This window comes from Pteropus alecto, unplaced genomic scaffold (assembly GCF_000325575.1).
Source record: "Pteropus alecto unplaced genomic scaffold, ASM32557v1 scaffold13, whole genome shotgun sequence".
In the NCBI taxonomy this organism is placed as follows: domain Eukaryota; kingdom Metazoa; phylum Chordata; class Mammalia; order Chiroptera; family Pteropodidae; genus Pteropus; species Pteropus alecto.
Genome location: NW_006434373.1, coordinates 3,818,537 through 3,830,022, shown reverse-complemented (window position 1 = coordinate 3,830,022; position 11,486 = coordinate 3,818,537). Strand labels below are relative to the sequence as shown.

General features: G+C 35.6%; 1 protein-coding gene across 5 annotated transcripts in view; it reads left to right on the top strand.

Moving 5' to 3' along the window:
- The window catches only part of MYO16 (myosin XVI), a 516,601-nt gene that overhangs the window by 300,670 nt on the left and 204,445 nt on the right, over positions 1-11,486 (top strand). The window lies entirely within an intron of this gene.

Sequence of the window (11,486 nt, the reverse complement as noted above, 5' to 3'; positions counted from 1 at the left end):
AGATTTCCTATCCAAAAATGGAGATTAGTGGGAAGTGAGAAGGACATTCGGAGCAGTGATGTTAGCAAATCAGCTGATTAAGGTTCTAAGCCAGAGTAGTGAAAACAAAGCACAACACATGATGCGATTTAATACTAGATGTTTTTCTAATTCATACTCTGCCTCTTCTGGATTTCTTCTTTCTCCACTGTTACCACATATAAAGTTTCTGCTTTGAGTAATGCTTGGGCTAGATACATCATTTCAGGAGAAGAGATTAAAAAAAGAGAGAAGAACAAAGAAAGAAAAGAGACCAGTCCACTTTATTCTTAAACAAAACTTTTCCAAGAAAATCATCTGTTTAACCCAGAAAGAAAAAATAAAATTGGGCTTGGGCACTTCCTTTTTTTTTTTGGATAATGACGACTATGGTTTTTAACTTTGTTAGTTCATTTATATAATTTAATTCTTACTCCTCCCAACTTTATGTTTGAGATTTCCTAAAAATCAGAAATAAATATCTACTAGTTCTAATCTTCCTAATTTTAGAAGCTTTTATTTTCATAAAAGTTGAGATTTCAGAGTTAACTCTGTGAAGTGTTTGATACTTCAATTAAGTACTGAAGTTATTAGAAACAGCAGACTGAGATGAAAGAAACTATCAGAGAGATTTGTATAATGTTCAAAGAATCCACAGTGCCAAAAATTATTTAAATTTATTTCTAAGGAAATATAGTTTTGTACATTTGAAAATTGAAGATAAATTTGGCAGTGAAACTGCATCTGAGCTTCACGATATTTCTCTTTATAATTTTGTTAATATCTGTAATAAGTAGAATTGGTTTAGAAAACTATAAAGTTACTCCTATAAAGAATAATATTAGGATAATAGTATTAATAGTAAAAGATTGACTTGATTTCTGCTAAGGCAGAACATTGTTTCATTCCTTCAGTGTACGAGGGAAAAGTTATAAAAGAATGTTAATTATTCTTCTGGGTCAATAAACATATTAAGCCCAGAATAGTCATGTCTACTGGTTTTGAAGATTCTAGAATTTATATTTGAGAAAACTAATCTTAAACATTTTTTATCGATTCAGTACCTTTCTATGTGACTGATTGCTTTTCCATATTCTTGTGTAACTTATGTGGATATCTCATACTATCTTCTCAAAATGAGAATATTATATCTGGAGCTAAAGCACATTATTCTGATGTTTAATAATAATGTTTTTGGATTTCTTATTTTTGTTAATTTTTCACTGTAAAAATATAATATTATTTAGGCAACATGTTTGAGTCTTTTCTACAAATGTTCTTTTATGTAGAAGGGTTTTTACCTAAAAACACAATACAACGTAGTCAGGAACCACTTATTTGGAGCATTAACCTATTATTTGAACTTCGTTTATTTTTTCATGTGTAGTGTTTTGTTGTTATTAATAAATAGTTTAAATTTAGCATGCAGGTAGAAATATTGGAGTAGTTCAAAGAAGTTTAGAACTAACCTGAATAAGTAAAGAGTTTACTCTGAGTGCTAATGACTTTCTTCAAATCATTTTTTTTAAGATTATCTTGGCACTGTTTTTAAAAATCCTATGTTGTAGTATTATATACGTGAATTATATTTTTACATGATATGTAGTTTTATTGAAAATATGAAGCATATTTGTAGGTCCAACAGACAAACTTTACTAGAAAGTACTCAAAATAGAAGCAAAACAAGATGTAATCAAAAAGTAGCTCTTAGAGTAGAACCTACATTTTCCATCCCTTTTTTTCTTCATGTTATTAGGGTTAATTGTGAGTAAAGGAGTATTTTTGTGTGTGCTAACATAATCACTTTTATTCAGTTTTTAAATGAGAATCAATATTTAGCAAAAAGAAAAATTAAGGTATTAAGTTTCATTTAATTTGTGAACCTATCTTGAAACAGCCAGTTCTAATATTCCATTTCTGACATCATCTAGTTGTATACTTGATCTCAGGCGAGATAACTTTACTAGGTACAATCTACATTTTAGTAAGGTATTATGGTTGAAGAGATATTCCTGAGCTTTATTTTTCAAATCCTTTTAAAATTAGGTTTATGTATTTTTTTACTCATTTTAAGTTCTTGTAAAAAATCCCAATTTTTTAAAATGGAGTTGCCGATATTTCTTATTAAAGATTAAGTATGCTGTTTTTCTATTTCTCTTACCGGAAAATACCATTAAACGAATTAAGTGAACTATTTAAACTATTTATATTTCTGTTTTTGATTTTTTTAAAAATTTCTTCACTCCCCCTTCCTTTTCATTTTGTCATACATTCCTCCTGCTACTCCTCAAAGGTTTTAAGGCAGATTTATCACCTCTGATCATCTATTCATATGTTTCCTATACTAGACTATCTTCACTAAACTTTCCCAAATAAATTTTTTATTATAACATTTGTAGGGTTCTTTTTGTTTTGATTTAATTTTAGCAAAAAAATGATTGAATTTTACGGCATTGATTTTTCACTTCTTTTAGCGAACTTTTGGCCAAAGAAAAAAAGTAGAGCTTGCATTTACTATTTATTTATCAACTAGCTGCATCTGGCCCCACCCAGGTATTTGGGGAACCTACCAGGTATATTGGGGGCCAACCAGGTATATGTGGAAATTGTAGATATGGATGCTTTCAGGTATATATGGAACCTGCTACACATCCAAGACTAACTCAGATTTTATCAGAATCAACCAGGAATTTTAAGACATGATCTCTATCCACAAAGAATCAAATTGATGGCAATTAATTCTTACATGTTAAATAATAACTATTAAATATTTAAATGTGTAAGTAAGTGAAGTGGAGAAAGGAAAATGTATTATTTAGGATTCTTTAGAGAAAAAGAATCGATAGAAGATCCGATGATGTAAGTTCCAGTGTAAGAGCTGGAAGTCTGGAGATCCAAGAAGAGCTGGTATTTCAGTTTGAGTCCGAAAGCAGGAAAAGACAAACCCTGGCTCAAAGCAGTCAGGCAGGAGGCGTTGCCTTTTAGAACATGTAGGAAAGTCAGGTCTTCAACTGACTGGACGAGGCCCACCAAATTAGGGAGGGCCATCTACTTTACTCACTTTCTTTTCAAATGTTAATTTCATCCAGAAACACTCTCCCAGACACATCCAGAATAATCTTGGACAAGTATCTGGACCTTGTGGCTCAACCAAGCTGACACATAAAATTAACCATTGAGGAGAACGTGGCTGAAATAGAGAAGGTTCTGTTTTGGATGTATGGTTGGTGTGGCATCGATGCATGGGTCTGGATGGGTAGGAAGAGAACCCTGGTGAGTTAGTGGCAAAGAGCAAACAGTAGGTCAACATTAAGTCATATGGCGGCCAGCTACAATGGAGAGGAGGATATAGTACCCCCAAATCACAAGTTTGATGGGGTAGAGTTGTGTTATGAGGAGTCTTGGAAAATGTGTAGAATTTATTATTTAGGTGAAATGTTCACGAGTAAAGAATTGACATGATGTTAGTAAAATTTGGGAAGATTAATCTAACAAAGGGCTTATGCATACACTCAGTCTCTTCAATTCAGATTGATAACTATTTGTTTTGCTTCATATTGATGGAATTCAAAGTCTTATCTTACCTTTTTGGTGGGAATATAGCTAAAAAAAATGCTATAGTGGAGCAGATGCAGAGTTAGTTTGGGAGAGCTCATAGGAAGGATAGTTGCCTAACACTTCTCAGACTAAGTGGTCCGTGAAGAACAATGGGACTGACCTGGAGTGTTCAGTGGGGTTTGGATGTGGATTATGTGCCAGTGGAAGGAATAATGAGTGAGGGAAGAGGAATGGATGAAAACAGGGTTTGCTTGAGAGCAGAAGGAAGTTTCATGTGGCAAGAACTCAGAGGGTATGAGAGGAGTGGTTTTATCAAGACCAGAAGCTCCACCATCGTGGAGTGATGTGATGATGTGGGCACTGGTAAGCCATGCTGGGGAGTTCGGATTTTAAGAGCAATGGGAAGCCATTTAAGGGTTTTGATTTGGGAAGTGAGTTCTCTAAATTTATATTCTAAAAAGAGAACTTTGACTGCAATGTGGAAAATAGATTGTAGGTAAGCAGGATGGGATACCTGGAGACAGAGGTTCCTGCAGCATTTGGGTGACTTGAAAGGATGGAAATGGAGAATGATGCAGCCCCAGGGAGTAAGGAGAGATAAGCTGATCTCTAGGTGCTGGAGGTGAGGAATATGGAGAAGAAGGCACACCTCTTAAATTCAGTGTGAATGAAGGATCAACCCCATTAGGCAATTTTCACACAGTATAGGAGGAGAAATAAGTTTTGATGTTGTGAATATCCTAAGATTGAAACTGAAAGGAGAGAGAAATAGGGGAGAATATAGAAATAATTCATTTGAGAGGATATTAAAATTTCCTTTTAGACCTACCAAATTGAAAGAAGTCACTTGATATATTTGTGAGTTAGAATCATCATGATATTTTTCATAGAGTTAGACCGAATAATCATTTGATGCAAGTTCATGGGTGGGTCCCAGAAGAACCCAGGAAACAATGCGTTTATCAGTAGTAACTCAGTAAATGGTCATGTGTCTGAATGACATATTCTGTAATGTTCACATATTACAGGCATTTCCATGCAGGTACCTACCTCGATCAGTATTTAAGACACAGGGTTACGTTTAAGTTTATCCTTTGTAATAGTATTGAGGACTTGACCTTACATAAAACCTTACTCAATATTTTTTTGTAATGATTTCTCCTGAGTAGGATTTTAACACCTGTTCAAGCATGGCTGAAGCATATTTATATATACATACGTACTGCCCCTCCCCACATATAGAGCTGGAGCAGGCCTGGGAATGACTTGGGGCAAGTTACAGAAAGCTCCTCCTCCATCACCCCATCCACCACCCCCTCACAGATGTGGCCCCTCAGGCTTTAGTTTGTTAAACCGGTTCATGAAAGCCAGACCAAGCCACACATTCTGAGCAAAAAGTTCTTCCTCATTTCGCCAGTTCACTCATTTAAATATCGCTGTGGTATTTTTTGAGTGTCTCTGAGAGAAGGAAACGGTGCTCCTTCCTGCGGCAGAAAGAGCCCAAGCTGGACACAAGGCTCAAGGGCTGGATGCAGCCTCAGGGTCGGCCCCCCAAACACTTGCCCCGGGCACTTTGTGCAGGACGTGGGCACTCTGTTGCGTCTCCACTTTTATCTCTTTGAATTAGACGTCTTTAATAAACAAATTAGTTAACTAAGTGTTCACTATTTGAAAGATGGTAAGAGTTTAATTTGTTCCACCAGATGTTTTGGAGAAATATTCTGACTGATTAGAAAAATATGGACAAACTATTCTGAGAATGTCACAAGACCCAAAGTCTCTCTGAATGTGTAATTTATTAAATGATTCTGTTCTTTTCCTGAAGAACAGTAGGGTTTCCTCTTTCCAAACAAAACAGTTTGCAGCTGACATATTAATATTTTCATTGGTGGAGATTTATGTATCGTAACCTATGTTAATAAAAATCTTATTCATATTCTTTTGGGGGATTTAAAATCTGTTAATACTTTCCAGATAGTTTAAAAACAATAAAGAAAAGAATTTCCTTTTTAGGAACAAGGTGGGCTGGATGGGCAAGAAGCAGCAGTTTACCATCTTTATTAGTAAACTAGTAAACGATGCTTTCTTTGTTGATGCTTGCTCTTTGATTTTGTCTTACCTATTTTCTGTTTACATATTAAACATCTCCAAGTAGAAGGCAGCTTTTCCTACAATAGAGAAGACATTGTTCTTTTGTATTTATGCTGCAGATAAAACACTGACCAAAACATCCTATTTGTAGTCTATGAGCCTCTGATGTGGTGAATGTTTTTATAAGTATGTAGTAATATCTTTATCTGTGAGACTTCATTCCCAGTGTGCCTTGGGCACACACAGAGGCACACAACAGTCCTTGTGAATAGTGGCTCCAGGTGAGCATGGCAGGGCAGCTGTGTTTTGTTTGTTCCTTTGGTTATTTATTTATTTAGGTATATGGATTTATAACATTGTGCACGTTTAAAGTATACAGATATTGGTTTGGTACATTTATGTATTGTAATATGACTACCATTGTAGCATTACCTCAACACTATCCTGTCAATAATCGTCATTTCTTTCTTGTGGTGAGAACACTTATGATCTAGTCACCTAGAAACTCTAAAGTTTACAGAACAGTATTGTTGACCAAAACCACTATGCTGTGCATTAGATCTCCGGGATTTCATCTGCTAGTTACAGGTTTACAATGGTAACTGTGAGATGGGAGGTCCTAGCACCAGAGGGGACACAGGGTGGAGTTTTTGCAATTGGCCATTGTTTTCTTTGATATTCGGATCATACTACTGCTATCTTGAATTCTAAATCTTCATGTCAATGTGATGCCATAGGCTGAGGGGTAGCGTTTTTAATTTGTTTTTTTATGTAGTACATTCTGAAAGAGTTTTCCAGTGTGGACTCCTGTTAAAAAAGGAAAATCCTCCTGCGATTTAGTGCATGAGTTAACTTTATCCATATGTTTCTCAGGTGGCCTAAGAAACAGTCCAGTATCTGGTTTTCTTTGCTACAGTGCATAAGTATCAGTGCACACCACGTGTGCTCACACACATGCACTTTCTCTCACACACGTGATTTTAACTATAAATTTGACCTATCTCAGAAGATGTATCACTGGAATACTACTTTTCATGACAATCAACAAACTGGAACAATGGAATAGTTGGTTAGAAAGTGCACATAGTTAACAGTTGTTACTCACTTATTTTAAATAAATTCAACGTTTAATGAAAACCTTTTCTTATCCAAAGCCCAAGTAGAATTTTACATTGCCAAATTTTAACACATATTCATCTGACTTTCTACTTTTTCCTGTAAGTGAAAACAAAGATATTTGTATATTTGATACAGGTGTCCTTTTTTCAGGCTTATCTATAAAATGAGATTTATAAACTTAGTTGATCAAAAGAAACCACCATCGGGAGTGGAGGAGAGTGTCAAATCCCAAGGAAACTACCAAAAAAATTTAAAATTTTCTAGGATGAGTAAATGAGGTCATTAAGTCATTGGAGAATGACTGAACAAGCCATCACTGAATTCCATTCTATTTTCAAAGATGCTTCAACCTTGTCTGGGCATTCCACGGGAGGCCTCACCCCAGTGACAGAAACTCCCACTGCAAGAGGCGGCATGGGCTCTGCAGCATTTCTCAGAGGCTTCTTCTGAGTTGTGAGCTACTCCAATTCACGCTGGTAGTGCAAGTATAGAATTGGGTCAGAAGAGTACATGAATAGTAAGATATTCTATGAAATCTTAAAACTCCATGAGATTTCGCATTCTATTTAAAATGCATTTAATAATAATTTCACCACTTAATTTTATCCTCCTACATTTTAAAGCAAAAATTTAACTCTAGAAAGATGCCTTGTGAAGCTATTCAGTCTCCCATTCCCTTCCAATTCCCTTACAGGAAACTTGTAACTGAACTTGAGAAGCACTGGGACGTTAAGATAGAGTGTGTGTTGGTTGGCCAATTACTGGCCTGGTTATATTAAATAAACTTTGGTTTCCTCATGCTTTAACTGGCCACAGTAATAGCTCTACTTTTCATAGATCAATGTGGAGATGAACTGAAGAACTGCTTCTAAACATCTAGTCGAGTATTTGACACATAATAGTTCTCACTGCCTTTCCCTTTCAGTAAATTAGTCAAACAGTATTAATCCATCTGTAACTGTTAATATTTTACAGCCTACATATTACAATCCTGTGCTACAAGGTAGAAACAACATCTAGAGCATTCCCTTGATCTGTGAGTTTTTAAAGAACAGAACTACAATGATTCTTGATTCAACACATGAATAGTCTCTGATGTTTTTGACTCTGGACGTGGAGATTCTAGATGGTACCAAAGATTACTGTTTCCAGTTATGAGTTAAAATGAGATGATTAAAAAAAAAAAACAGATTGAGCTGTAAGTATATGATCTGAGTCATAAAAGAGTTCATTTAAACCATATTAAATACTGAGTTCTAAGATTTGAATACTGGGAATTGTGCGACCACTAATTAATAGGCGATAAAGTTGGAAACTCTCAGTGAGATGAAGCACTTGTAACTCTTCTGAGGTAGGTCAAATATACAGTCAAAATCACATGTGGTGTGTGTGTGTGTGTGTGTGTGTGTGTGTGTGTGTGTGTGCGCGCATGCTGATACCACGCTTTGTGGCAAAGAAAACCAGAAACTGGACTAAGTTTCTTAGGCCACCTGAGAACATATGGATAAAGTTAAGCCATTCCATTCTAGGCTGGTTGTCAGTTGCTGTACTGAGATTAGTGGGAAAATATCAGTGAAGTTATATCCAGTCTACAGGGAAGTCTATAACCCATAAACACAATCATTCTCACTTATTTTCAGGTGTTAAAAACATTTGGAAATGCCACGGTAATATTGTATATGTGATTATCAACTTTCAAGTCATTCACTTTGGGAAAAAAAATAGTTAAGAAGTGAAAACTATGAACTTTTCCTTGTATCTATTTATTAGTTTTATCTGAGAAGAAAAGAATGTTTTATAGATTAAATATTCTTCATTTTTAATAGCATTTGTTATAATTTCTCAAAATTTTCCTTCCTTCATTTGGCTTAGTTATTTATTTGATTAAGAGCTTCATTAATGACAGAGCACATTGACTGAAGGCTCACGTATGTAAGATATAGTCTTTCTAGGAAATACTCATATTCTGCGTATACACTGCAAGCTGAGTGTGGAAAGCATACCACATATATCTTATTTCATCCTTATAAAATCATCATGAACTAAAAATGGAGAATTTTAAAATTTTACTTTTAAACTCTTCTCTCTATTTTACAAATAATAAAAATAAAAGTTTAAAATGTCATTAGAAAAGAACTGACAGGACTCAATTCTAAGTCATCAGATTCTTAGTTGAAATATTTTACTAGCGATATTTTTCAAGTATTTCTCTGTCCTTGTTTGAGATTTTATTATTAAATAATGTCAAAGGGAAATGAGTACTTTTATTTCTAAAAAACAAACTTTTATTATTTTTTTTAATACTAAGCTTCTCATTTTAAGATAGTTTTGCTGATAACTAAAAACTATATTTCTAGTGAAATCATCCCCTACACTATTGAATAGCTGGAGAAATTTAAAATTTGTGTAGAAGATACTGAGTTATAAACTTTTGATCATTTTCATGCCAACAAATGTTCTGGCAACAGAGAGAAAATCCAACCAATTTTAAAGTATCATCCCTGCCATCAGGCAAACTGCCCTCTAAAATTCTGCTTTGGTTAGGTTTCTCCTGGACTATTACATAGTTAATAGCCCTGTCTGTTAATTACTACCAGGATTAATTTCACATTGCTTCTTTTACCTAGAATTTAACTGAAGTAAAAACTGTTGTGAGAATAAGAATTGAGAGCGTTTAAAATTTCTTATCATTGAGACTTTTTAGTCACTAAAATTTAGTAAATTTTAGGCAAAATGACTCTCTAACCATCATAAGTCAATCTCGTGCTAATATCGAGGACCTTTTCTTTGTGTTCTACTGCCCAAAACATCAAATCACCTATTCTACATCAGGCAGTGGAGGACCTCGGGGGAGAGTGAAACCACACCATGAGCTGGTCTTCACCTTCACCTGGGCCCTGTACAGCATGAGCTGAACTTCCCACGGCTCCCTGCAGGGAAGTCGTTTCCATTCTCCAAAGCAAATATCTTAGATTCTTAAGACTTTCCTAGAGCCACGTTCACTCAGTCATCTAAACTCAGTCTCTCTCCTAGAAAAATATAAGCGATGAAGCAGTGGTTCCTCTACTCCTCTGAGATGCTACTGCTTTTAGACCCATATTTTATGACTTTCTCTGGCATGTGGGAGAAAGCGCTGTTCCTTCCTCAGCAGGGGACACACCCTCCCCTGTATCTCTGATTCAAACCCCTCTTCCTTCCTCATCAAATTCGTATCTTCAACCCCGTCCCCACAACAACTCCCTTTCTTATAGTTTTTTTTTTTTAAATTAGTCTTTCTATCTCAACTATTCTGGAGTCTCCCCACTCCCTACCCTAGAAATGAGGCTGTTTTACTTTTGTTCTGTATAGCCAAGATTGAGAAAAAGAAGTCCTCACAGACCTCACTTCCACACAACCGACTGCATTCCGTGTCCTCCCCACACTAACATACGTGTCCTTGCGTCTGTCCTCTTTTCCATTGATATTGATCAATCCTAATAATATGCTATCCTTTTGTTTTAATGATTGATTTCTTTTAATTTCCCTACTCTTTTTCTGAATGTTCAATTCTTTCTTCACTCCTAAAATTTCAGCATCTCTTTTTGGGTGAGTCCATTCACTCATATAGTTGTTTTGCATGTTATTTTCTAAACTTTTCTCAATTTCAAGTTCTTATAGCCAATTATTTCATTGAACTTTAACAAGAAGTTGAAAGTCAATAAGACTGATATAAGTCCTAAGATTTTCTCTGTTAAAAAACCTACTCTTCCTCTTGAGAACGTATTCTGAATGAGCCCACTATCCACGCTTTTCCCCAGAGAGAAACTTGAAAAACATCATTAATACATCTATTTTCTCTTCTCCCATATCCAGTCGGTCCCCTCATGCTGCCAGTTAGGCCTGTTCATATCTTTTGCTTTTCTCCACCTCTCCTCTGCTGGTCTCTCACTGGATCATCTAGCACCTTAGGTGCCGCATCTCTTTTCAGGTAATCTTTCACTGGGCTACCAGGATGTTCTTTCTGAGGCAACAATCTGACGGTGCCATTTTTTTTGTTTCAAGACTGTTAATTGACATGGCATAGTTGAAACTCTTCTGCAAGATAATACAGAACTCTGGCTACTTCCCCAGCCTCATCAATCTGTGCTCCTCTCACCTTAGGCTTCAGTTTTGCTGAGCTCCCCAAGCTCCTCATATATGTCATGTGTACTCACTCTTGTGTACCTTTGCACTTGTTGCTAATTATTCCAGGAACACCCTTAAGAACGTGCCTGGCAAATTCTTCTTCCAAGTCCACTCTTGGAACCAGAGCCTCTTCCTTGTCTACAGCCTTTCCTCATCATCCACTTCTGGGTTTACTCCCCTTCTAACCGTCTTATAAACACCTCACATTCATCTCTCTTGTTCTACTTCCATATTGCCCTGCAGCTTCTCATGTCTCTGCCTGGATACATTATTTTTGTTTTTGCTGTTGAGATTCCAGGGATGAGCCTTTTATCTTTATATCCTCAGCTGCTACTATCGTGTATTGGGTAGGTGATTCTAGTGTGTTTGTTGAATGAAAAGAATAAATCAATGAATTAATCAACAATCTCATAATTAGAAGATTTCGACAAGAAGGAATAATAAATTACTTTAAATTAAAAATCTTCAATACAAATATTAATTACAAAGCACATGCTAGGACCCACCAAATTTATATAGGAAATACGTAAAACACT